Below are 24,578 nucleotides of genomic sequence, written 5' to 3' on the forward strand. Positions count from 1 at the left end.
TGGGCCTATAGAACTGCATATAAAAATCCTATGGGTATGTCTCCGTATAAGATGGTTTATGGAAAAGCATGTCACTTACCTATCGAACTAGAACACAAGGCATATTGGGCTATTAAAGAGCTCAATTATGATTTTAAACTTGCTGGTGAGAAGAGGTTATTTGATATTAGCTCACTCGATGAATGGAGAACCCAAGCCTATGAAAATGCCAAGTTGTTTAAAGAAAAAGTTAAAAGATGGCATGAAAAAAGAATACAAAAGCGTGCGTTTAATGTAGGTGATTATGTATTGCTATACAACTCTCGTTTAAGATTTTTTGCAGGAAACTTCTCTCTAAATGGGAAGGTCCTTACATTATCGAGGAGGTCTATCATTCCGGTGCCATAAAAATTAACAACTTCAAAGGTACAAATCCGAAGGTGGTGAACGGTCAAAGAATCAAACATTATATCTCAGATAATCCCATAAATGTTGAAACCAATGTTATTGAAACTGTAACCCCGGAGGAATACATAAGGGACACTTTCCGGAACGTTTCAGACTCCGAAAAGGAATAGGTATGTGGTACAGTAAGTAAACCGACTCCAAAACAGTTTTTTAAGGCAATATTTCTCCGTTTTGGAATATTTAGAAAAATAGAAAAATAAGTAGCAGCCCGGGAAGGACACGAGGCCTCCACGAGGGTGGAGGGCGCGCGCCCCTACCTCGTGGGCACCTCATGCGCTTTCCGGACTCCATTTTCTTACACGACACGTATTTTGGTCGATAAAAATTCATTATATAATCTCCCAGAGGTTTTGACACCCGTATCACGCAAAAATCTCCTGTCTTTGTTTCAAGCTATTTTTCTGACAGATCCAGGTCATCATGTCGTCTTCAAGTGCCCCCAAGAACCAGTTCTTCAAGAAGGTCATCAACCCCTACCTTGCGGAGGTGCTGCAACACCCTCAAACCATTGAGATGCGTGAGGGGTTGTTGCACATCTGCGATGTTGAGGGACCAAGGAAGACCGGAAGCACGGAGGCAGGGCTCGAGGCAATGGAGCAAGAAGTTTTCAAGTGTCAGGAGATGGTGGAGCATGGACGCGATTCCAATCACATTATGATCAAAACTGTGAGTATGAATATAGATTCAAGAGGATGAGTTTGGCTGCAGATTTGAGGTTTCAGGAGACTCGATCATCCTTCTATGATGGTGAGCCTATGCCTTGGAAGAAGGACGACAAGCCTACGCCATCAACAAAACCATCACCTTCTCCACCAACAAAGAAGAATTGAGTATCTGGTATGGGCACTCCCCTTGGCAACTGCCAAGCTTGGGGGATGCCCCGGTATCGTATCACCATCACTTTTATCTTTACTGTTTTTCTTAGTTCGATCCTTTTGGTAATATCTTGATCTAGTAGAATAAAAGTTCTTAGTATGATCTAGTTGTGAGTTTTGCTTTATGATCCTTCTATGTAACCGAGTCCGTGAGCTATATATAATAAAGATAGGTGTTGAGTCAAGGGGCCTGATTATTTTGCCATGATCCTAAGTGAATAAAAGAAAAGAGAAAGAAATAAAAAGAAACAAAGGAGATCATATGGATCTTTATGGAGAGTAATGAGCTCACCTAGAAAAAGTATGATGAATAAAAGTTGTTGAGAGTTGACAAGCATAGTTTTGGTCATCGTTGCAATCAATAGGAAGTAATAAAGAAAGAGAGGTCTTCACATATAGATATACTATCTTGGACATCTTTTATGATTGTGAGAACTCATTAAAATATGACATGCCAAAGTGTTGACGTTGGACAAGGAAGACAACGTAATGGGTTATGTTTTCTTACATCTGAGATAAATTATATTGTCATGGATCATCCAACATGGTTGAGCTTGCCTTTCCCTCTCATGCTAGCCAAATTCATCGCACCAAGTAGAGATACTACTTGTGCTTCCAAATACCCTTAAACCAGTTTTGCCATGAGAGTCCATCATACCTACCTATGGATTGAGTAAGATCCTCCAAGTAAGTTGTCATCGGTGCAAAGCAATAAAAATTTCTCTTTAAATATGTACGACTTATTAGTGTGGGAGAAAATAAACTTTATACGATCGTGTGATATGGAAGAAATAAAAGCGACAGACTGCATAATAAAGGTCCATATCACAAGTGGCAATATAAAGTGACGTTCTTTCGCATTAAGATTTTGTGCACCCAACCATAAAAGCGCATGACAACCTCTACTTCCCTCTGCGAAGGGCCTATCTTCTACTTTTATCTCCTACCTTGCATAAGAGTCATGGTGATCTTCACCCTTCCTTTTTACATTTTATCCTTTGGCAAGCACAGTATGTTGGAAAGATCCTTGTATGTATGGCTAATTGGGTGTGAGTTTTCATGAATTATTATTGTTGACATTACCCTTGAGGTAAAACATTGGGAGGCAAAACTATAAGCCCCTATCTTTCTCTGTGTCCGATTAAAACTCCATACCCATAAGTATTGCGTGAGTGTCAACAATTGTGAAAGACTATATGATAGTTGAGTATGTGGACTTGCTGAAAAGCTCTTATATATTGACTCTTTCCTACGTTATGATAAATTGCAATTGCTCCAATGACTGAGATTATAGTTTGTTAGTTGTCAATGAAGTTTACGATTCATACTTGAAATTGTGATTGAATTATTACTATAGCATAAGAAATCATATGACGAGAATTATATAAGTTGGTGTTCTAAGAATGATCATGATGCCCTCATGTCCGTATTTTATTTTTATTGACACCTCTATCTCTAAACATGTGGACATATTTTTCGATTTCGGCTTTCGCTTGAGGACAAGCGAGGTCTAAGCTTGGGGGAGTTGATACGTCCATTTTGCATCATGCTTTTATATCGATATTTATTGCATTATGGGCTGTTATTGCACATTATGTCACAATACTTATGCCTATTCTCTCTTATTTTACAAGGTTTACATAAGGAGGGAGAATGCCGGCAGCTGGGATTCTGGGCTGGAAAAGGAGCAAATATTAGAGACCTATTCTGCACAGCTCCAAAAGTCCTGAAACTTCACGGAAGTCAATTTCAGAATATATAATAAATATTGAGCGCAAGAAGTTCACCAGGGGGGCCACACCCTTCCGACGAGGGTGGGGGCCACACCCTTCCGACGAGGGTGGGGGGCACACCCTACCCCCCACATACCAAATTATCAAAGTACCGAACGCGAATCATATGAACGTGATGAAAACTAGCTTGACGATATTCCCATGTGTCCTCGGGAGTGCTTTTCTCGATATAAGAGTTTGTCCAGGCTTGTCCTTTGCTACAAAAAGGATTGGGCCACCTTGCTGCACTTTATTTACTTTTGTTACTTGTTGCTCGTTACAAATTATCCTATCACAATACTTGCAGAGAATACCTTGCTGGAAACCGCTTATCATTTCCTTCTGCTCCTCGTTAGGTTCGACACTCTTACTTATCAAAAGGACTATGATAGATCCCCTATACTTTTGGGTCATCAGCGCGTGAATGCATCTCGCCCTAAGAGGGCGTGATATCCGCTGTTGAAGGGGGCCATCTAGAAGGTTATTTTTTCGGACCGATAGTTTTTCGGTGTGTCGAATACCACGTCGAGTGTGATTTTTCCCACACACCGTGCCTCCCGACTGGGAATGATTCCTCGGAAGGTCGTGCTGCTTTGCTCAATGCGGCTCCTATCTATTTCCATTTTGCGTATTGTATCCTCATAGATGAGGTTCAGTCCGCTGCCGCCGTCCATGAGAACCATGGTGAGCCGAAAGCCATCCACAATTGGGCTGAGGACTAAGGCGGCTGGTGCTCTGACTGTCCTGTGTTTTGGTTCGTCGCAAGCGTTGAAGGTTATCGTTGTGTCGTTCCAGGGGTTTATTTTTGCGATCTGGCAGACTTCGGCGAGTTCGTGGAGTGCCCTTTTGCGCCTATTGTTTGAAGTGAATGTCTCAAAGACTGTCGGTACTCTGGGTTCGTCGTCTTCTGGAGGGTGTTGCTCTGGGGTGTCTTTGGTGAGGATGTCCTCGCCGTTTTTGGCTACCTGCCGGAGTATCCAACATGCTCTAAGGCTGTGAGTTGGTATAATATCCGTTTTGGTGTGTATTTTGCAAGGGCCATCAAGCCATCCCTCCAGAACGGTTCTGCGCCGCGTAATGGGTTTGTATTTCTTGGCTATTGGTCTGGGCACATTATAGGGGTGCGCCCTTTTTGCCTGGACCAGTGGTTGAGTTGGGGCCAATAGCTCCCAAACTGTGTGATCTCTCCAGGCGCTCTCCATTGCGATGTACTTCTGTACAATAGTTGCCAAGTCAGTGCTACCTCTTGAGCACTCCGTTGGATTTCCCTGAAGAGGAGAGGATGATGCAGCAAAGTAGCGTAAGTATTTCCCTCAGTTTTTTAGAACCAAGGTATCAATCCAGTAGGAGGCTACGCGCGAGTCCCTCGTACCTACACAAAAACAATAGCTCAACGCAACCAACGCGCTTAGGGGTTGTCAATCCCTTCACGGTCACTTACGAAAGTGAGATCTCATAGAGATGATAAATAATATTTTTGGTATTTTTGGTATAGAGATGCAAAGTGAAAAGTAAAAGGCAACGTAAAAAAAGCAAAGCAATAATAAAGTGATGGAGATTGATATGATGAGAAAGAGACGCGAGGGCCATAGGTTTCACTAGTGGCCTCTCTCAACAGCATAAGTATTCCATGGTGGGTGAACAAATTACTGTTGAGCAATTGACAGAATTGAGCATAGTTATGAGAATATCTAGGTATGATCATGTATATAGGCATCACGTCCGAGGCAAGTAGACCGACTCCTGCCTGCATCTACTACTATTACTCCACCCATCGACCGCTATCCAGCATGCATCTAGAGTATTAAGTTAAAAACAGAGTAACGCCTTAAGCAAGATGACATGATGTAGAGGGATAGTTTCATGCAATATGGTAAAAAAAACCATCTTGTTATCCTCGATGGCAATGATACAATACGTGCCTTGCTGCCCCTTCTGTCACTCGGAAAGGACACCGCAAGATCGAACCCAAAGCTAAGCACTTCTCAAATGGAAAGAACAACCAATCTAGTAGGCCAAACCAAACTGATAATTCGAAGAGACTTGCAAAGATAACCAATCATACATAAAAGAATTTAGAGAAGATTCAAATATTATTCATAGATAGACTGGATCATAAACCCACAATTCATCGGTCTCAACAAACACACCGCAAAAAGAAGATAACATCGAATAGATCTCCACGAGCGAGGGGGGAGAACATTGTATTGAGATCCAAAAAGAGACAAGAAGCCATCTAGATGCTAACTATGGACCCGTAGGTCTGAAGTAAACTACTCACACTTCATCGGAGGGGCTTGGATGATGATGTAGAAGCCCTCCGTGATTGATGCCCCCTCCGGCGGAGCTCCGGAACAGGCCCCAAGATGGGATCTCGTGGATACAGAAAGTTGCAGCGGTGGAATTAGGTTTTTGGCTCCGTATCTGATCGTTTGGGGGTACGTGGATATATATAGGAGGAAGAAGTACGTCAGTGGAGCAACAGGGGGCCCATGAGGGTGGAGGGCGCGCCCCCCTACCTCGTGGCCTCCTGTTAATTGGCTTGACGTAGGGTCCAAGTCTCCTGAGTTTTATTCGGTGAGAAAATCACGTTCCCGAAGGTTTCATTCCGTTTGATATTCCTTTTCTTTGAAACCCTAAAACAGGCAAAAAACAACAATTCTGGGCTGGGCCTCCGGTTAATAGGTTAGTCCCAAAAATAATATAAAAGTGGATAATAAAGCCCAATAATATCCAAAACAGTAGATAATATAGCATGGAGCAATCAAAAATTTATAGATACGTTGGAGACGTATCAAGCATCCCCAAGCTTAATTCCTGCTCGTCCTCGAGTAGGTAAATGATAAAAACAGAATTTTTGATGCGGAGTGCTACTTGGCATTATTCCAATGTAAATCTTCTTAATTGTGGTATGAATATTCAGATTCAAAAGATTCAAGACAAAAGTTCATGTTTACATAAAAATAATAATACTTCAAGCATACTAACAAAGCTATTATGTCTTCTCAAAATAACATGGCCAAAGAAAGCTATCCCTACAAAATCATATAGTCTGGCTATGCTCTATCTTCACCATGCAAAGTATTTAAATCATGCACAACCCCGATGACAAGCCAAGCAATTGTTTCATACTTTTGACATTTTCAAAACTTTTTCGATCTTCACGCAATACATGAGTGTGAGCCATGGATATAGCACTATATGTGGAATAGAATGGTGGTTGTGGAGAAGACAAAAGGAGGGGAAGATAGTCTCACATCAACTAGGCGTATCAACGAGCTATGGAGATGCCCATCAATAGATATCAATGTGAGTGAGTAGGGATTGCCATGCAACGGATGCACTAGAGCTATAAGTATATGAAAGCTCAACAAAAGAAACTAAGTGGGTGTGCATCCAACTCGCTTGCTCACGAAGACCTAGGGCATTTTGAGGAAGCCCATCATTGGAATATACAAGCCAAGTTTTATAATGAAAGATTCCCACTAGTATATGAAAGTGACAGAGTGAGAGACTCTCTATCATGAAGATCATGGTGATACTTTGAAGCACAAGTGTGGTAAAAGGATAGTAACATTGCTTGGGACAATGCTCTAAAAATGATGATCATCACACTTTTTATTTTTCTTACAACTCAACAATTCCAACTCAATACTTAGAACAAAATATGACTCTATATGAATGCCTCCGGCGGTGTACCGGGATATGCAATGAATCAAGAGTGACATGTATGAAAGAATTATGAATGGTGGCTTTGCCACAAGTACGATGTCAACTACATGATCGTGCTAGCAATATGACAATGATGGAGCGTGTCATAATGAACGGAACGGTGGAAAGTTGCATGGCAATATATCTTGGAATTGCTATGGAAATGCCATGTTAGGTAGGTATGGTGGCTGTTTTGAGGAAGGTATTTGGTGGGTGTATGATACCGGCGAAAAGTGCGCGGTATTAGAGAGGCTAGCAATGGTGGAAGGAAGGAAAGTGCGTATAATCCATGGACTCAACATTAGTCATAAAGAACTCATATACTTATTGCAAAAATCTAGAAGTTATCAAAGCAAAGTATTACGCGCATGCTCCTAGGGGGATAGATTGGTAGGAAAAGACCATCGCTCGTCCCCGACCGCCACTCATAAGGAAGACAATCAATAAATAAATCATGCTCCGACTTCATCACATAACGGTTCACCATACGTGCATGCTACGGGAATCACAAACTTTAACACAAGAATTTCTCAAATTCACAACTACTCAACTAGCATGACTCTAATATCACCATCCTCATATCTCCAGACAATTATCAAGCATCAATTTTTTTATTAGTATTCAACGCACTCAAAAGAAAGTTTTACAAATCTTGAATACCAAGATTATTTATTATTAAGAAAATTACCATGCTATTAAGATTCTCAAAATAATCTAAGTGAAGCATGATAGATCAATAGTTTCTATAAAACAAATCCACCACCGTGCTCTAAAAGATATAAGTGAAGCACTAGAGCAAAATTATATAACTCAAAAGATATAAGTGAAGCACATAGAGTATTCTATCAAATTCCAAATTATGTATGGCTCTCTCAAAAGGTGTGTACAGAAAGTATGATTGTGTTAAACTAATAAGCAAATACTCAAATCATAAAAGATGCTCCAAGCAAAACACATATCATGTGGTGAATAAAAATATAGCTCCAAGTAAAGTTACCGATAGAAGTAGACGAAAGAGGGGATGCCTTCCGGGGCATCCCCAAGCTTTGGCTTTTAGGTGTCCTTATATTATCTTGGGGGTGCCATGGGCATCCCCAAGATTAGGCTCTTGCCACTCCTTGTTCCATAATCCATCAAATCTTTACCCGAAACTTGAAAACTTCACAACACAAAACTTAAAGTAGAAAATCTCGTGAGCTCCGTTAGCGAAAGAAAACAAAAGACCACTTCAAGGTACTGTAATGAACTAATCCTTTATTTATATGGGTGTTATACCTACTTTATTCCAACTTCTCTATGGTTCATAAACTATTTTACTAGCCATAGATTCATCAAAATAAGCAAACAACACACGAAAAACAGAATCTGTCAAAAACAGAACAGTCTGTAGTAATCTGTATCTAGCGCAAGATCTGGAACCCCAAAAATTCTAAAATAAATTGCTGGAAGTGAGTAATTTATCTATTAATCATCTTCAAAAAGAATTAACTAAATATCACTCTCCAAATAAAAATGACGGCAGTTCTCGTGAGTGCTAAAGTTTCTGTTTTTTACAGCAAGTTCAACAAGACTTTCCCCAAGTCTTCCCAACGGTTCTACTTGGCACAAACACTAATTAAACACAAAAAACACAACCAAAACACAGGCTAAATAATTTATTTATTACTAAACAGGAGCAAAAAGCAAGGAATAAAACTAAAATTGGGTTGCCTCCCAACAAGCGCTATCGTTTAACGCCCCTAGCTGGGCATAACAAGCAAGAATAGATCTAGGTATTGCTATAATAGTAAGATAGATTATTAAAACTCATTTCATATTCTCTACGTTCGGCAGCAAGTTTTCTTTGAGGCAAGCAAAAGTAATCAAAAGGGCTAAATTTAACGGGACAAAAGTCCCCAAGATCGACCTTGGGAGGTATAGGTTCCTCCGTTGGTCCTTCATAATGCACAACCAATTCATCATTATAAGCATTCTTTTGACAGAACTTTGTGAGCCTATATTCAAGAGAATATCCTAGTTCATTATTTCGAATAGCCAAATCATCATTAAGTTCAGAAATTATATCAACTAAAACATTGGTAGGAACTCTTTTTCTAAGATTTTCATTGAAAGCAACATAGTCTAGAGATTGAAAACGCATTATTTCTTCTTGATCAAAGAGGATCGCCTCTATGGGAGGACGGCAAGCGTCCACCCTATAATGCACAAAGATTTCTTTGGCTTCTTTAATTATGAATCTAAACTCATGAGCCAAAAGGATAGTAGCGGCACGCTTAACAGAAGAATGCTCAATATTAGAAAATTCCAGAAAAATCCTTTGTATGGAAGGATGCATGTGCATGAATTGTCTTTCAAGTTCAACTACAAGCATGGCAATAGCGTCCGCAAGACTACTAGTTCTATGAAGGATAGAACTACCCATAGAAGGTAAAGCACCGGCGCAAGTAAAGAAATCTGGAATAACTCCTTTTCCAATAATATTACCACTACCAACACGGAATTTTTTTGTATGAAAGATGGTAGGTTCTTTAGTAGGAGCATCAGAATTTTTCATGATATTATTATTGTACATATCGACAATAATTTCCCCAATTTCAGACATAGAGGCAGAAGGTAAAGAACTTGACATAACGACAAGCTAGCAAACTAACACACGAGCAAACAAAAAGGCAAACGGGCAAAAAGAGGCAATTAGAGAAAGGGAGGGAGGATAGAGAGAGAGGGCGAATAAAATGGCAAGGGTGAATTGGGGGGAGAGGAAAACGAGAGGCAAATGGCAAATAATGTAATGCGAGAGATAGGGATTGTGATGGGTACTTGGTATGTTGACTTTTGCGCAGACTCCTCGGCAACGGCGCCAGAAATTCTTCTTGCTACCTCTTGAGCACTGTGTTGGATTTCCCCGAAGAGGAGAGGATGATGCAGCAAAGTAGCGTAAGTATTTCCCTCAGTTTTTGAGAACCAAGGTATCAATCCAGTAGGAGGCTACGCGCGAGTCCCTCGTACCTACACAAAAACAATAGCTCAACGCAACTAACGCGCTTAGGGGTTGTCAATCCCTTCACGGTCACTTACGAAAGTGAGATCTGATAGAGATGATAAATAATATTTTTGGTATTTTTGGTATAGAGATGCAAAGTGAAAAGTAAAAGGCAAAGCAAAAAAGCAAAGCAATAATAAAGTGATGGAGATTGATATGATGAGAAAGAGACCCGAGGGCCATAGGTTTCACTACTGGCTTCTCTCAAGAGCATAAGTATTCTACGGTGGGTGAACAAATTACTGTTGAGCAATTGACAGAATTGAGCATAGTTAGAGAATATCTAGGTATGATCATGTATATAGGCATCACGTCCAAGACAAGTAGACCGACTCCTACCTGCATCTACTACTATTACTCCACCCATCGACCGCTATCCAGCATGCATGTAGAGTATTTAAGTTAAAAACAGAGTAACACCTTAAGCAAGATGACATGATGTAGAGGGATAGTTTCATGCAGTATGATAAAAAAACCCATCTTGTTATCCTCGATGGCAATGATACAATACATGCCTTGCTACCCCTTCTATCACTGGGAAAGGACACTGCAAGATCGAACCCAAAGCTAAGCACTTCTCCCATGGAAAGAACAACCAATATAGTAGGCCAAACCAAACTGATAATTTGAAGAGACTTGCAAAGATAACCAATCATACATAAAAGAATTCAGAAAAGATTCAAATATTATTCATAGATAGACTGGATCATAAACCCACAATTCATCAGTCTCAACAAACACATCACAAAAAGAAGATTACATCGAATAGATCACGAGAGAGGGGGAGAATATTGTATTGAGATCCAAAAAGAGAGAAGAAGCCATCTAGCTACTAACTATGGACCCGTAGATCTGAAGTAAACTACTCACACTTCATCGGAGGGGCTTGGATGATGATGTAGAAGACCTCCGTGATCGATGCCCCCTCTGGTGGAGCTTTGGAACAGGCCCCAAGATGGGATCTCGTGGATACAGAAAGTTGCGGCGGTGGAATTAGGTTTTTGGCTCCGTATCTGATCGTTTGGGGGTACGTGGATATATATAGGAGGAAGAAGTATGTTGGTGGAGCAACAGATGGCCCACGAGGGTGGAGGGTGCGCTTGGGGGGCTGGCGCGCCCTCCTACCTTGTGGCCTCCTGTTAATTGGCTTGACGTAGGGTCCAAGTCTCCTGAGTTGTATTCGGTGAGAAAATCGCGTTCCCTAAGGTTTCATTCCGTTTGGACTCCGTTTGATATTCCTTTTCTTCAAAACCCTAAAACATGCAAATAAAAACAGCAATTCTAGGCTAGGCCTCCGGTTAATAGGTTAGTCCCAAAAATAATATAAAAGTGGATAATAAAGCCCAATAATATCCAAAATAGTAGATAATATAGCATGGAGCAATCAAAAATTATAGATACGTAGCGAAGTGTAGTATGCGGCAGCGATTAATGGTGTTGAGGAGTCCTTCGTTCGTGCAATTATTGCGGAACGCTGATATCGCGTCCTTGTTGCGGCAATCCTTGGCCTTGTTCTTGACAAGGAGAAATCTGGCCCAAAAGTGCTGGGTTGTTTCTTGAGACTGTTGTTTTGTGCTCGTGAGAGCGCTTATGTCTGGGTGGGTAGGTGGAATTGGATCTGAACCCTGACCCGATCGATGATCCGGAGTCTGAGGTTTTTCCGGATTGAACAGTCCGGGCTCCGGAGTGTCTTCTGATTTTTGAAGCCTACCGTTCGATTCTAAGTTCGGAGGGGAAGGCGTGTCCTTCTTTCGGTAGGTGTCCATCTTCTTGAGGTTGGAGATCCGAACATAACTCGTCCTCGATATAGAGGAAGGGTTATCTCGCTCCTTGACTACCGCTATCTGGTGGGTGATCGGTGGAGAATTAATCTCTCTCTGGTCGGGTTTAAGCCCAATCCGATCGTAGTCTGTAGCGACTCCCAAGGCGGTAATGCGATCGAGGAGTTCGTTCAAAGACGATAACTCCGTCGGATCCAATCGTCTGGCGTATTCGGAATCAACACAGATGCGTTTTTCGATGACTCGAGAGGTCATCCTCGTTGGCTCAAAGGTCGAGCGGGCAATCATGGTAAAATCGCCCAGCCGGAGGGTTTGGCCTGAGGCCAGAGCTCCTCCGGAGGTAATATTTTCCTTGACGATAAGTCGAGCCATCAATCTCTGCGACGACATCATAGTGAAACTCTCAATGAAGGCACTAATGTCGGTGTCAAAACCGGCAGATCTCGGGTAGGGATCCCGAACTGTGCGTCTAAGATTGATGGTAACAGGAGATAGGGGACACGATGTTTTACCCAGTTTCGGCCCCTCTTAATGGAGGTAATACCCTACATCCTGCTTGATTGATATTGATGAATATGAGTATTACAAGAGTTGATCTACCATGAGATCGTAATGGCTAAACCCTAGAAGTCTAGCATGTATGACTAAGGTATTGAGTATATCCTTTCCGGACTACACCCTCCGGTTTATATAGACACCCGGGGGATCTAGGGTTACATAGAGTCGGTTACATACGAGGGAATCTTCATTGTTATTCGCCAAGCTTGAAATCCACGCCAAGGAGAGCCCCATCCGGACACGGGTGTAGTCTTCGGTCTTCGTATCTTCACAGCCCATCAGTCCGGCCCATAGATAACAGGTCGGACGCCCGAGGACCCCTTAGTCCAGGACTCCCTCAGCGGGCGGCGAGCGCCTCCAATTCCGGAGTGCGTGTGCGGGCCGATGAAGCAAGCACTAGCACCAACCGCTGCCCGCACGGAGTAGCGGCTGGCGGGGGAAGGGGATGGCACGGGGGCGAAGCGGATTGCGCTGCCCTAGCGGAGCTGCGCGCGGGCCAGGAGGGCCCAGCTCTGGCGTTCGCTCTACGCCGGGGTGGGAGCGGCGATGGTGTAGATCCGGAGCTTCCCTCGGTATCCTCCTTCGGCTGCTCCAACGCAATGCGGAGGGCCAGCTCCTCCTCGACGTCGAGATCGGGGCTGGAGTACTGGCTGCCGAAGCTCAACATGTCACGAGATTGGATCGAAATCAAAGAGGGGAGAGAAAGGGACGAAGCGAGAGAGAATAATGAGTGAGCTAGGTTCGGAGAGGGGACACATTGGGGTTATTTTGTGAGACAGCCGGCGCTCGGGGGTGGGCCGGGTGTGAAAGTGCGTTATATCGACTAGAGAGAGGGGTGAATAGGCGATTTTTACAAATTCATCACTAAGGAATTTCAGGGTGAGGAAATTCCTAAGCAACGAACTACTTAGCAGCGGAATAAGTACTCAGATGCAAGCATGACAAAGTAGTGGCACAGTCATCATGATAAAATGAAAACAAGCACAGAGTACAGAAAGCGTAAACACAGGATAAGTAGGGTGAAGACAAACTGACTGAAGAAATTGAACCGAAGAAATTGAGAAAATCTTAAGTCAAAGTCTTCAAACAGTAACGATCAAGAACAACAACACAGTAATGAGGAAATGAAAGGGTTGAACAAATACAAACCAATTAGCTCGGTGAACACAATGATTTGGTAGACCAGTTCCAACTGTTGTGATAGTCGTACGTCTGGTTGGAGCGGCTAGGTATTTAAACCTGAGGATACATAGTCCTGGACACACAGTCCTCACTGTATTCTCCTTGAGCTAAGGTCACACAGACCTCGCCCAATCACTCATGGTAAGTCTTCAGGTGGCTTCCAAACCTTCACAAAACTCGGTCACTCGGCGATCCACAATTTCCTCTTGGATGCTCTAGACCATGATGCCTAACCGTCTAGAGGATGCACAGTCCTCAAAAGGTAACAAGTGTTGATTCCACACAGGAACAATCTCTTTAGTGATGCTCAATCACTTTGGGTTTGTAGGTGTTTGGTTTGGGGTTTTGGGTTTTTCCTCACTCAAAGTCCTCGGAGGATGGATGCTATCAATGACAAGTGTCGGTTTCTCGCAGAGCAGCCAACCAGCTAGTGGTTGTAGGAGGCGGCTATTTATAGCCTGGGGAGCAGCCCGACATGATAAGACATAATGCCCTTCAATGATATGACCGTTAGGTGGGTAGATATTTTGGGACAGTTGCCACGTGGCACAACAACGGTCGGAAAGTTGGCTATCAAATTCCTGAGGGCAATCATGTTCCTCACTTGTAGGCAATCCGCACTGGTGAATTCCTAACTCCCCAGTCAGAACAAATTCCTCAAAGAACAGAAGATCTTCGTCTCTGTCACTAAAGAAATTGACTGAACTATATAAGATTTCCAATGGCTTCACTTGAAAGGATTGGTAGGTGTAGGATTTTGAGATGAGCATCACTTGGAAACTTTTCCTTACTTTTACCTCGACCCCCTTTAACGGTACGGTGTTTCCTATGACTCAAGAAAGAGAAAATGAAACTACGAAAACAAAATTCTTCACGCTTGATGTTCCTCACATGAATACCAAGTCTTCATGGTCACACCAATTTCTTCACTTTCAAAGTCTTTAGAAAGCCAAAGTCTTCAATTGAAGACATTCATTTTTAGGGGTCGACTTTCTTTGTAAATATCAAACTCCTCATAGACTTATAGAGTTGTGTATACTCACAAACACATTAGTCCCTTAACCTATAAATCTTCAATACACCAAATCACTAAGGGGCACTAGATGCACTTACAATCTCCCCCTTTTTGGTGATTGATGACAATATAGGTTAAGTTTTCAACGGGGATAAACATATGAAGTGTAAATATTGATATTGAGGAATTTGATTGCAAGATATATAAGAACTCCCCCTGAAGATGTGCATATGTGAGGAATTTGCTTTTGAGGCATTGCACATTGAAGAGTAGAATCATGGAGATCTCCCCCTATATCTTGTAATTCATACACGCATTTAACATATGATATGAAGAATTTGTAATGCATGATGAAATATGGTGATTGATGTAATTCATCATGCGTGTGTTAACATATATGAGGAAATAGCATGCAGAAGAACACATCAAAAATATCACACCACCATCGGAGTTAAGATTACAACTCGATCCAACAAAGTTTTCAAAAGAATGAGAGTTGCAACTTAAAAAACACCCATATATAGACCCGCTTGAAGACTGACTCAAATTTCTCCCGCTTTGTCATCGAATGACCAAAAGGGACGAAAAATGAGGACTAACGCCCCTGAAGAACACATCATGAGGTCGATGGAGGAGCGCCAACGTTGTTGGGGTCGTCCGTTGGAGTAGGGCCTGCCGCAGTGTCGTTCAAGCCTTCATTCTCATTAGTCTCACGCGATGAAGATTAAGAGCTTGCCACAAGCTGAGGAACTTTGACCTTCTTGAATTTCTTAGAAGGTGGTTGTGCCCAGTCAAAGTCCTGTTGAAATTCCATCTTCTTGAGATCTTCAGCATTGTATAGGTTACACAGAATGGCCCAGGTGCGGTCAAAGACTTCAAGCAGATAATAGTGATTCTTCTTCACAGTATTTTGAGCGACTGTCATGTTCTGAAGAGTAGCACCAAACTGACGTTTGACCCACTTGTGGTTGCGATCAACCTTCTGATGAAGACTGAGGAGAAGCTCACGATCAGTCATCACCCTGGGAGCAGTGGCTTGAGGATTTTGCTTTGAAGCATTTGCGGCAGTGTCATGCGTGGCAGAGTCATCATTGGTGGAATATGAGGCAGCTTTGCGAAACTGTCCATCCAATGGACGAATGCCTTCATCAATAATAGCAGCCTTGCCCTTCTCATCAGATGAGGAAATAGGTCATTTGAAGACTTCAATGGGGGGCAAATAGTTGACATGATTTTGGAAATCATCCTTGTAGTTGATTGAAGACCTTGATCTGATGAATCTCATAATCCAAGGAGCGTAAGGCTTCAACTCAAAAGGCGATAGAGCGGCATTTGCCAAAGTCCCCATGAAGAAATCATGATAGTTGATAGGAACTCCATGTATGATGTTGAAAAGCAGATTCTTCATGATGCCAACAACTTCTTCTTCATTAGAGTCATGGCCCTTAATTGGACTGAGGGTCTTGGTCAGAATTCTATAGATTGTCCTTGGCACAAAGAGCAATTCCTTCACAAAGAATTTGGTTCTTGGGCTTGACCAGGCTTCAGAGGCTTCATTAACACTTGCATGAAATGATCAGAAAGTTCAGCTTCATGGTAGATGAGACTTGCACCTTCAAGGGGAGGACTAATTGAGACGGCATGAAGCAATTCAGAGGCCGGTGCTAGTGAGTGTTTTCAGTCATCCAGTCCAACACCCGTGAATTCACATCTTCAGCGTCGCATGTGATGTGCATCATAGCATAGAACTGAAGAATTAGCTCTTCATTCCAGTCACAGATGTCGGTGCAGAAATTGAGCAGCCCAGCATCATGAAGAACACTGAGGACTGGGGTGAAGCAAGGCAGTGACTCCATATCCACATGAGAAATGTGCTCATGGTTAAAGATCTTGTCCTTATCAAAGAGCAGTGAAGAATAGAAGTTCATCTGACTTGTTGTCCAGAAGTGTTTGCAACGAAGACGAGCAAAGTCATATGGATTGTATTCCGTCAAGAATATATGTTCATTGAAGAACTCAGCAGCTTTGAACTTCTGTTTCTTAGAGAGGGGATCCTTTGGTTTGGGATGAGGAGTGTCAGTCAATGTCTTCACAGCCTCTAGAATCACAGTCTCCAGAGCCGCAGGCTGAGGAATTTCATCAGTAGTAGCCTGGGTCTCCATTTCTTCAGCAGCATTTCCATCAGTGCTAGTGGCTGGAATTTCTTCAGGGATGGTAAGAAGAGAAGCTTGAGGTTCTTCAGAGCCCGTGTGAATTTCTTCAGTTTGGATCGGGGACTGAGGAATTTGTTGCAGAGGAGTGAACAATGGTGAATTAGGGTGATGACTTTCCCAATAGTCATCATTCAGAATTGGAGTGGTGCACCCAATGTCCACATCTTCATCTTCTTCCATTTCCTTAACGCCTGCCTCTTCAGCTATGAACTGAGGCATGGGCGATGATATCACTAGAGTGGACGTAATGTTGTCCACATCAATTTCTTCATCCAACTGCTCTGTCGAAGCAGCAGAAGGATCTTCTTCATTTGATTCATTGGGAATTTCATAATCATCACCAAAGGGGACAATTTCCTTTGATGGCATGCTTGAAAGAGGAACATCATTGATAGGATTGTCATAAGAACTTGTCAAAGTCTTCGCCTTCTTGGGAGAAGAAAACTCTAAAGAAGCAGATGCTTTCCTTTTCTTCACAGCTGCTCGTTCTGCAGCCTTGGTTTTCTTCACTTCTGATGCAGAAGGAAGGTTGATACTTGTAGTTGGAGCAGGTGGAGCAGAGGAAATTGGTTCATTTTCCTCAGGCGCAACTGATGCAGTTGCCCTGGCTTGTTCAGTGTCTTCAGGCTCAGCTGCAGATGCTTCAGCTGGTCTGGCTTGTTCTTCAGGCGCAACACTAGTGGTTGCCCGGGCAGTTTCTTCAGTGGCTGGAATGTCTTCATCAGCCCTGGTACTCTCATTTTCTTCAGCAGCCTGATTTTCATCAGCGGTGCTGGCATGCCCTTCAGTAGGCTGAGCAGATGCCTCAGCCTGAGGAGATTCATGTTGCATTGGGGCTGCAACATTGGAGGTGAATCCTTTAGCCAGTCTCACAAATCTGACTTTGGCTCCAAGCCAATCTACATGGTAGGTGTTGAATTCATCACTGAGTCATTTGGTCTCAGACTGTATAGCAACAAGTTCATCAGTTGCCATGTTGACAACATTCTTCTTCAGAAAACGCTCCTTCTTGTACTGAGCTTTCTTCAGCTACCCGGCCTTCTCAAATTTCCATTTTTCTTTGCTAATGAAGGCGGTCAGCATGTGACTTTGGCCAGGAGTGAGCTTGAAGTCAGGCATAGGTGTGTTAGGGTCCTTGTGCCAGAGATCAATGTACTCAAGGATCAGCTTGGGATCCAACAGAAGGGGCACATTGGTGCCTTTGGCTCTAGCGGCCCTTTGTTGCCTGTCTCTGATGATTTCTTCCAATTCTTCATCATCAGCCTCGTCTTCACTAGATGGAACATGAAAGGCAACCTGCTTCTTGTGAAGACTTGGTCTAGTGCCTCATCCAGCAGTGGCCTTAGTCTTCAGCAAAGTGGGGCCTGTTGAAGACTGAAATGGAGCTAAGGAACTTGCCGAGGTTCCTAAGGCAATTGAGATGCCAATGGTCCTTTGGCACAAGGCGAGGTGCACAGGTGCTGAGGACTTTGCCGTGAGGGCTTTGAAGAGCTGGGCCGTGAGGGAATTGCTGAGGAGCTTGGCCGTGAGGACAATGAAGCAGAAGCACTTGGCTTATGAGCAGGCTTCTTGGGCATAGCCTTCTTAGGCTTGCTAGCAGAGGCCTCAATAGCAGCAGCAGTGTCTTCATTGAATTTCCTCACTGCCTCTTTGGCCAGTTTGGCTTGTCGCTTGGCCCATTCAGCTGGAAATTCCTCACCTCTTATGATGCTAGAGGGATCAGCTTCTTGACCAGGTGCCAGTGGAGGTCTTGGGCATGGAGGGTGTACAGCGAATTTCTTCATGTACTTGGGAGTGACATAGCGATATTCCCTCCATTCTCTGGCCCATCTCCTCTTAATCTTCTGAATGCGCACTTTGCGCTCATTCTTTGTTTTCTCAGGGGGTGTGCAGTACCCTGCATAAATGTCTCCAGGGATTTCAAAAACAGTGTTGACTTCCAATTTCTTCCCTCCCTTCTGTGGTTTCTTGCCATCTGCCATATTCTTTAGCCGAGGATTTTGAACAATTGAGTTCTTTGAAGAAGTATGCAATTTTCTTCAAGGAACGTTGCAAATGAGTTAAGTTGATGAGAACCTAGTGATTCAGCAGCGGACATGAGTACCTGTGAACAGAGTATAGGTGCGAAAAATTTGAAGAGGTCACATGCGTTCTCAGAAGTTTTGTAATAAGAACAAGTTTGAGGAATTTGACCAGATGTGTCTTGAGGAATTTCACTAAGTGTTCTTTGACTTAGGTTCCAGAGTTGTGTAGATTTGAAAAAATCCGCACAATTGAGGAATCTTGAAGAAAAATGTTGCTTAGAGAAACAGATCAAGAACAGATGCATGTGAGGTGTTTAAAGTGTGGAAGTTGAAGAATAAACACCTGAAGATTTTGTAGAAAACATCAGAATCAACAAGGGTAGTAAAAGCAACTTTTAATTACCCTTGTGAAGGGAAATATGCCCTAAAGGCAATAATAAAGTTGTGATTTATATTTCCTTATATCATGATAAATGTTTATTATTCATGCTAGAATTATATTAACCAGAAACTTAGTACATGTGTGAATACATAGACAAACAGAGTGTCACTAGTTTGCCTCTGCTTGACTAGCTCGTTGAATCAAAGATGGTTAAGTTTCCTAGCCATGGGCATGAGTTGTCATTTGATTAACAGGATCACATCATTCACATCATTAGAGAATGATGTGATTGACTTGACCCATTCCGTTAGCTTAGCACGATGATCGTTTAGTTTGTTGCTACTGCTTTCTTCATGACTTATACATGTTCCTCTGACTATGAGATTATGCAACTCCCGAATACTGGAGGAACACTTTGTGTGCTACCAAACATCACAACGTAACTGGGTGATTATAAAGGTGCTCTACAGGTGTCTCCGATGGTACTTGTTGAGTTGGCATAGATCAAGATTAGGATTTGTCACTCCGATTGTCGGAGAGGTATCTCTGGGCCCTCTCGGTAACGCACATCACTATAAGCCTTGCAAGCAATGTCACTAATGAGTTAGTTGCAGGATGATGCATTTCGGAATGAGTAAAGAGACTTGTCGGTAATGAGATTGAACTAGGTATTGAGATACCGACAATCGAATCTCGGGAAAGTAACATACCGATGACAAAGGGAACAACGTATGTTGTTATGCGGTTTGACCGATAAAGATCTTCGTAGAATATGTAGGAGCCAATATGAGCATCCAGGTTCCTCTATTGGTTATTAACTGGAAATGAGTCTCGGTCATGTCTACATAGTTCTCGAACCCGTAGGGTCCACACGCTTAACGTTCGGTGACGATCGGTATTATGAGTTTATGTGTTTTGATGTACCGAAGGTTGTTCGGAGTCCCGGATGAGATCATGGACATGACGAGGAGTCTCAAAATGGTCGAGACGTAAAGATCGATATATTGGAAGGCTATATTCGGACATCGGAAAGATTCCGAGTGATTCGGGTATTTTTCGGAGTACCAGAGAGTTAGGGGAATTCGTAATGGACCTTATTGGGCCTTAGTGGAATAGAGGAGAGGGAAGGGAAAAGAGGGAGGCGCGCCCCCAAGCCCAATCCGAATTGGGAGGGGGGCCCGGCCCCCTTTCCTTCCTTCCTCTCTCATCCTTCCTTCCTCTCCCACTCCTACTTGGAAGGGCTCCTACTTCTACTAGGAAAGGGGGGAATCCTACTCCCAGAGGGAGTAGGACTCCCCCAGGGCGCAACATAGAGAGGGCCGGCCCTCCCCCTCCTCCACTCCTTTATATACGGGGGAGGGGGCACCCCATGGACACACAAGTTGATCAGTTGATCTTTTAGCCGTGTGCGGTGCCCCCCTCCACCATAATTCACCTCGATCATATCGTAGCAGTGCTTAGATGAAGCCATGCGTCGGTAGCATCATCATCACTGTCATCACGCCGTCGTGCTGATGGAAATCTCTCTCGAAGCTCTGCTGGATCGGAGTTCGTGGGACATCACCGAGCTGAACATGTGCTGAACTCGGAGGTGCCATACGTTCGGTACTTGGATCGGTTGGATCGTGAAGACGTACGAGTACATCAACCGCGTTCTCACAACTCTTCCTCTTACGGTCTACGAGGGTACGTGGACGACACTCTCCCCTCTCATTGCTATGCATCACCATGATCTTGCGTGTGCGTAGGAATTTTTTTGAAATTATTGCGTTCCCCAACACCTTGACGAAGAACACGACGAACTGGGAGTAGTAGATTGGAAGTTCGTCAGTCCAGATCTTCCACGCCCTAACTTGCAGAGGAAGACAACTACAGCGGCGGCAGAGTGAAGAAATCCACGGGCGGCGCGAGTACAACGGCGACGAGGTCGAGGCAGTGAAGCTCTTCCTAACTGGTGACGATGGAGGTAGAGACAGTGCTAGGTATGGAAGCTCGAGCGAGGAGAGTGAGGTCGAGTGGGGTAAATGAAGTCTGAGGAGGGTGAAGGGTATTTATAGCCGAAGTGAAAAACCGCTCGCCCGAAGAAATTGGATGAACGTGCCTTTGACTCTTCTCATCCTAGCGACATGTGTCACCCACGTACAGAGTGGTGGCGATCGTGGGAGATCGTGGGTGAATAGATAAATCCTATCATGGGATGTGGAACGGTTTAGGCGGCAACAGACGAAAATTTAGATAAGAAAATTTTAATGTTTCATTCGCAAATTCTTCAGCTGACAAGGACACAGTGAAGACTCTGCACGAGTTTCAAATAGAACGCACATGAAGAATTTGTGAGTAGACTGGGTTGAGTTTAGCATAGAGGGGGAAGGGTTCGATCACTTTCACTTAGCAGAAAAGGCAACTTGAAGATTTAGCAATAAGTGAATGTTGCAGAGGACTTAAACTCGTATAATTCACTAAGAGGCAACTTGAGATGAGCATCACTTGGAAACTTTTCCTTAGTTTTACCTCGACCCCCTTTAGCAGTACGGTGTTTCCTATGAATCAAGAGAGAGAAAATGAAACTATGAAAACAAAAGTCTTCACGCTTGATGTTCCTCGCATGAATATCAAGTCTTCATGGTCACACCAATTTCTTCACTTTCAAAGTCTTCAGAAAGCCAATGTCTTCAATTGAGGACATTCATTTTTAGGGGTCGACTTTCTCTGTAAATATCAAACTCCTCATAGACTTATAGACCTGTGTATACTCACAAACACATTAGTCCCTTAACCTATAAATCTGCAATACACCAAAATCACTAAGGGGCACTAGATGCACTTACAGGGTGGACGCGCCCGGGCCGTCCCATATCCGCCCTTCATTTGGGCTGGATATGAGGGGCATCGAACAACCCGGGCGTTTGAGGCCTGTTTGACGAGCTCGGTGATGTCTACTACGCAAACTTCTTCTTGTAGACTCGTGTTGGGCCTCCAAGCGCAAAGTTTTGTAGGACAGTATCAAATTTCCCTCAAGTGGATGACCTAAGGTTTATCAATTTATGGGAGGCGTAGGATGAAGATGGTCTCTCTCAAACAACCCTGCAACCAAATAACAAAGAGTCTCTTGTGTCCCCAACACACCCAATACAATGGTATATTGTATATGTGTACTAGTTCGGCAAAGAGATGGTGATACAAGCGTAATATGGATGGTAGATATATGTTTTTGTAATCTGAAAATATAAAAACAGCAAGGTAACTAGTGGTAAAAGTGAGAGAAAATGGAATTGCAATGCTTGGAAACAAGGCCTAGGGTTCATACTTTCACTAGTGCAAGTTCTCTCAACAATGATAACATAAGTACATCATATAACAATCCCTCAACATGCAACAAAGAGTCATTCCAAAGTCACTAGCGGAGAATAAACGAACAGATTATTGTAGGGTACGAAACCACCTCAAAGTTATTTTTCTGATCGATCTATTGGGCTATTCCTATAAGTGTCACAAACAGCCATAGAGATCGTACTAAAATAACACCTTAAGACACACATCAACCAAAACCCTAATGTCACCTAGATACTCCAATGTCACCCCAAGTATCCGCAGGTTTGATTATACGATATGCATCACACAATCTCAAATTCATCTATTCAAACAAACACAAAGAACTTCAAAGAGTGCCCCAAAGTTTCTACCGGAGAGTCAAGATGAAAACGTGTGCCAACCCCTATGCATAAGTTCACAAGGTCACAGAACCCACAAGTTAATCACCAAAACATACATCAAGTAGATCACGTGAATTTCCTATTGTCACCACAAATAAGCACATGCAAAACATACATCAAGTGTTCTCAAATCCTTAAAGACTCAATCTGATAAGATAACTTCTAAGGGAAAACTCAATCCATTACAAGAAGGTAGAGGGGGAGAAACATCATAAGATACAACTATAATAGCAAAGCTTGCGGTACATCAAGATTGTGCCAAATCAAGAACACGAGAGGGAGATAGTGAAGGGGGACGCAGTAATTTCAAAAAAAATCATACGCACACGCAAGATCATGGTGATGCATAGCAACGAGAGGGGAGAGTGTTGTCTACGTACCCTCATAGACCGTAAGCGGAAGCGTTATGACAACGCGATTGATGTAGTCGTACGTCTTCACGATCGACCGATCCTAGCACCGAAGTTACGGCACCTCCGCGATCTGCACACGTTCGGCTCGGTGATGTCCCACGAACTCACGATCCATTAGAGATTCGAGGGAGAGCTTCGTCACCACAACGGTATGATGACGGTGATGATGATGCTACCGGAACAGGGCTTCTCCTAAGCACTGCTATGATATGACCGAGGTGGATTATGGTGGACGGGGGCACCGCACACGGCTGGAAGCAATCAACTTGTGTGTTCTAGGGTGCCCCCTGCCCCGTATATAAAGGAGCAAGGGGGGAGGCCGGCCGGCCTTGGGGCGCGCCAAGGAGAGGGGGAGTCCTCCTAGTAGGAGTAGGACTCCCCTTTTCCTATTCCAACTAGGAAGGGGGAAGGGGGAAGGAAGGAGAGGGAGAGAGGGAGGAAAGAGGGGGCGCCCCCCCCTCCTTGTCCAATTCGGACTCCCAAGGGGGGGCAGCCCTAGGCCCTTTCCTATCTCTCCCACAAGGCCCATGTTGGCCCATTAGTTCCCCCGGGGGTTACGATAACCCCCTCCCCTCCCGGCACTCTGATAAATATTCGGTGACCCCCGGAACTCATCTGGTGTCCAAATATTGTCGTCCAATATATCAATATTTATGTCTTGACCATTTAGAGACTCCTCGTCATGTTCGTGATCACATCTGGGACTCCGAACTATCTTCGGTACATCAAAACACATAAACTCATAATACCGATCGTCACCGAACGTTAAGCGTGTGGACCCTACGGGTTCGAGAACTATGTAGACATGACCGAGACTCGTTTCCAATTAATAACCAATAGCGGAACCTGGATGCTCATATTGGCTCCTACATATTCTACGAAGTTCTTTATTGGTCAAACCGCATAATAACATACGTTGTTCCCTTTCTCATCGGTATGTTACTTGCCCGAGATTCGATCGTCGGTATCTCAATACCTAGTTCAATCTCGTTACCGGCAAGTCTCTTTACTCGTTCCGTAATGCATCATCCCGCAACTAGCTCATTAGTCACATTGCTTGCAAGGCTTATAGTGATGTGCATTATCGAGAGGGCCCAGAGATACCTCTCCGACAATCGGAGTGACAAATCCTAATCTCGATCTATGCCAACTCAACAAACACCATTGGAGACACCTATAGAGCACCTTTATAATCACCCAGTTACGTTGTGACGTTTGGTAGCACGCAAATTGTTCCTCCGGTATTCGGGAGTTGCATGATCTCATAGTCATAGGAACATGTATAAGTTATGGAGAAAGCAATAGCAACAAACTAAACGGTCATCGTGCTAAGCTAACGGATGTGTCAAGTCAATCACATCATTCTCTAATGATGTGATCCCGTTAATCAAATGAAAACTCATGTCTATGGTTAGGAAACATAACCATCATTGATTCAACGAGCTAGATAAG

This window comes from Triticum urartu, chromosome 5 (assembly GCF_003073215.2).
Source record: "Triticum urartu cultivar G1812 chromosome 5, Tu2.1, whole genome shotgun sequence".
NCBI lineage: Eukaryota > Viridiplantae > Streptophyta > Magnoliopsida > Poales > Poaceae > Triticum > Triticum urartu.